At 49.1% G+C, this 4068-nt stretch overlaps 1 long non-coding RNA gene across 1 annotated transcript in view; it reads right to left on the reverse strand.

The window, feature by feature from the left end:
• Positions 1 to 303: 303 nt before the first annotated feature.
• The window catches only part of LOC117245223, a 17598-nt gene continuing 13833 nt past the window's right edge, over positions 304 to 4068 (reverse strand). The window contains exon 3 of the long non-coding RNA XR_004499663.1: positions 304 to 1208. This is a non-coding gene — a long non-coding RNA (uncharacterized LOC117245223). The remainder of the gene's footprint in view (positions 1209 to 4068) is intronic.

Genomic DNA, 4068 nt, shown 5'->3' on the forward strand with positions numbered 1-4068 from the left:
TATTTTGTACTGTAATTCTAGCTTGGGGCTGCTTTTTTGGGTGTGGAAATATCAAACACTGACCTCCCACTGATGGTCCTTGGCAGTGGGATAAGTCACCCATTTATTTTTGCTCAGCCACAAAGCTGCTGTGTAACATGGCAAGGTCCTTCCCGAGTTCCACAGGGCGGATCCATCTCCCAGCAAACCCAGCTCCACTCCCAGCCCTCCACTGCCCCTGCTCAAAATATCACCCAGCTCCTGCCCACAGCCAGGGAACCCCCACAGCAGCACTGCTCAGGCAGCTCTTTCAGTTTGGGAAGAAAAGAAGATCTGTGCAGAAGAAATGAGGGGGCTTTGGTGGAGGATCTGGGACCTTTTCTGCTCCTGACCCAGAAACCCAAAATGCAGCAAGCTGGAATGAGCTTCATGAAAGCATCACACGCACAGGAGAAGGGTGGGCAGGGACTCCTCTGTCCAAATAGTCACAACATTCTTTTAAATGAGATTGAAAGGGTCTACAGAGATCATCTCTGGTCTGAGATTTGCTCAGAAGGTGTCCATGGACTCTTCTGGCATCCACAAGGAGCTTAACCTTGGCCTTGGAGCCACTTTAATACCTGAGAGTGATCTGTTATAGTCTGATGATACCTGAATTAAGTGAGAACCTACAGGGAAGTGCTGGGCTCTTCTCTTGAGCAGCACAAACTCAGAAACTAACACATGGCACCAAGATTCAGGATAACTAAAGCAGAACCACAGCAGTGAGGAGTTCTGATCAGAAAATGAATAAACTTGGCATCTCTGCTCTCAGGAGAGCATTTCAGACCTTTCTGCTGCATCAGGAGGTTCAACCAAATCAATCAAGAGCTCTCTTAAGACACCACAACAGCAGCACCCCTGACATTCCAGAGACCATCACAGCCTACTCAAGCAGCAGCACAACTTCAGCACGTGCTGTCACCAGATCACAAGAGATTTTCCCTCTGCCCACATCAGTTTGTCCCCCAGTAATTGTATTGGCAGGTCTGAATGTAAGGTGGAGCTGTAGCACAGTCTGGATAGAGAAGCATGGGATCCATCAGCAGGATCCACCAGCAGGATCCACCAGCAATCCTGTACCAACAGCCCGTGGCAGACACTCGCTGGCTCCCAGGCGCGTCATCCCCACAAGGCACGGGCTGTGCACGGTCACACACGGCTCCTTAGGCAGAGGGAGGCTGAAAAGTCTGGATTAAATAAAAGGAAAACAGCCCTGGTAACCATCAGTGAACACTGCATTTCCCCACTGGCTTCCCACATGCAGAGAGGAAAGGGTGAAAGCGAAGAGGAAGCGTTCACTGTTGTCCTGTCAGGCAGCAGAAGCCAACAGACTGCAGGAATGGCTCTGCTGTCATCCCCCACAGCCAAGGAACCGTGGATAACTGGCCAAAACACCATGGCTGAGGTTTGAATTTTCATATTCAAGGCTACCCAGCTCAGCCCCATTCTGCCTCCAGAGTGATCCAGGCTGGAACATCCTCAGAGCCATCATGAGGACGTGATTTCTTTGACCTGTGCCAAGTACTGCTGAAAATCCAGTCTGACACTGTGATGCATTTTTGCTCCTCCATTTCTAATTCAGACACTAATACCTACACAGACTCTGTTCCATAAACAAGTCTGGAACTAGACAGGGGGGATCAAGGGATTTTGTGGGATTCAGATGATACAGCCAAGGAATGCTCTAACACCATCCATCAGAGACAAAAATTAAAAAGGCAGGTTCAAGGAAAGATACCCACCAGGAAAGCACTCATGGGCAAAGAAAGGAGTGGCTCGAACTTAAAATAATTCTCACTTCAAAACACTTTCTCTGTGTCTGTTGTGGATTTGGCACTTGCCTGGCCACGAGAAGGTCACCATGAAATAATTGGCTCTAAGTAAGCAAATGCCAGCTCACTGAGACTGAGATACTCCTACTCTAGCAGGCTCCTGTCAAGACTGGCAGCCAGGGGAAGAATGAGAACAACCCAAAGCCCTCGTGATCCCATCCACAACAGCCAGCTGTGTGCTGCAGAAGCAGTCACCTGCCACAACAGAGACAGCAGATGAGGAAGCTGTGAGACAAAAGCAAGGAGGGCTCTGCATCAACTGCTGCATGGAGAAATCCAAAAAGTTGCCTTCTGGCTACAAACCAGGAGCAGAAACAGAATCAGGCATTTTGGTGCAATCTCACTCCCTTCAGTGTGAATTTGATCATCTAGTTCTTTACTGTTTGTATAAAGTGATACTAAAATCCAGACAAAGCACCCACTGCTCTGCTCTTGACCTCTTTGGAGCCTGGAAATGACTTCTTACCTCCAGTGTGGCAATATTCTGAGAGTAATGAGTGATTTGGAAAAACAAACTGCTGCCCTGCACATTACCACAATCTACATCACACTAGATTGATTACAAGAACATCAAGTACTGAAAATGTCAAAAACCTTCCCTGCATCCTCATCTACTGCTCCTCCCCATGCACACACCCTTCCTGCCATATCACTGAAACAAACTTGCTTGATTTAACAGGTTTAATTTCTGACAAAGCCTTGTCACCCCTCAGCAGCCATCAGCCATTCCCTTATTCCAGAAGCCAGAGCTACTCTGCTCCACAGCTCCTGAATTCTTCTCCCACACCCACTTCTTAAAGCAGAGCTTGCTCTTTCAGTGCTCAGTAACATCACTCATCCCCAGGAGTCTTTGAAAGGAGCCAAGAGCCAAACTGGTGCTCAGAACCCTCTTTGGGACTGTTCTGGGTACTTCAGGGTGAATTTTATCCTGGCCAATTATCCAAGTACCTCTAGAGTGAGCCCACACCATCGATGCCTGCAGAGCAGTGACTGGAGTACCATGCTGCAACTATACAGGTTTGGATGGATGTTCTGAAAACACGGAATGTTCTGGCCTCTTTTACCATGCAGCTGGGCAGAGGGTGGCTGATCACTCTCATTCACAATGATTCTTCTTTCCACTGTGTTTTTTTTTTTAAGGTTTGTCTATTTGTTTGATCTATTTTCTACCTTTTTCTCTTTGTCCTTCCTTTTTTATTCTCAGGGCACTGAGCAGCTCCCAGCTCAGCTGAGCTGATCTCTTTTTACACTCCCTCCCTTTCCTTTCACAAGGATAATTTGTGCTTCTGTCCCTCATAAGTCAGTCTTTTCCACTTTACAGCAATAAACTGATCTGAGAGAAACAAGACAAAAATCACAGTGTTCTGGGAGGCTTGTGAAGATACCAGAGGCTATATATTCCCATCCCCAAACAGAATGTAACTTATGCTTCCCATCACATCTTGCTGCTATAGAAGCCTCTTTTATCCAGCTTAAACCTAAGCTGGTGAAGTCTCAGCTCCCAAATAGGAGGCCAGCATCCCTCAGCTGGAAAAAGGGTGTGATCTGTGGTCAGGGAGGAGCAGACAGGACCTGCCATCCCCAAGCCCCACATACCCTGCTGAAGCCACAGCCACTCGTGCAGAAGCAGCCTCCTCCTGGCCACAAAGGTACCTGGGGACTCATGCCATGGAGCCACGCTGTGCATGTGGCACTGTGTGTGTCTGCATCACAGCCTCCCAGCCCTGCAGCTGTGCTCTCTTTCCCAGATGTGTTTTGGAAGCCACAGGCAGCCACAGCAGGCTGGGGTCACTCTGCTTCTGCCCTGTGTGCCAAGCCCCTGCTGATGGACACGGAGCCATCCAAGCCTGCTGCCTGTGCCTGGGGGAAGGCAGAACTACAGCCACACTTCTCCCAGCTCATCAGCCCACTCCTGCTGAGTCTGAGTCCAAGCCATGAGGCAATGGCAGCCCATCACCACCTCCAGCAGTATTTAATCTTTACCATCTTATCACACAGGTTTCTTCACCTGCTGCTGATTTCTCATTTCTATTCTCTGCAACACAGCGCCTTCTATCCAGCCTTGTTCCAGTTAAACTCTTCACCTCTCCCCCACACTCCATAAAGCCTCCCCATGGCTCTTTGATTGCTGTGCACCACCAGCTTCCCTCCCTCCTACAGCACCCTGGCCACGGCTGCAGCTCGCTGGGCTCACTCCCTGCTACCCAACTCAACC

This window comes from Parus major, chromosome 17 (genome assembly GCF_001522545.3).
Source record: "Parus major isolate Abel chromosome 17, Parus_major1.1, whole genome shotgun sequence".
Taxonomy (NCBI): Eukaryota; Metazoa; Chordata; class Aves; order Passeriformes; family Paridae; genus Parus; species Parus major.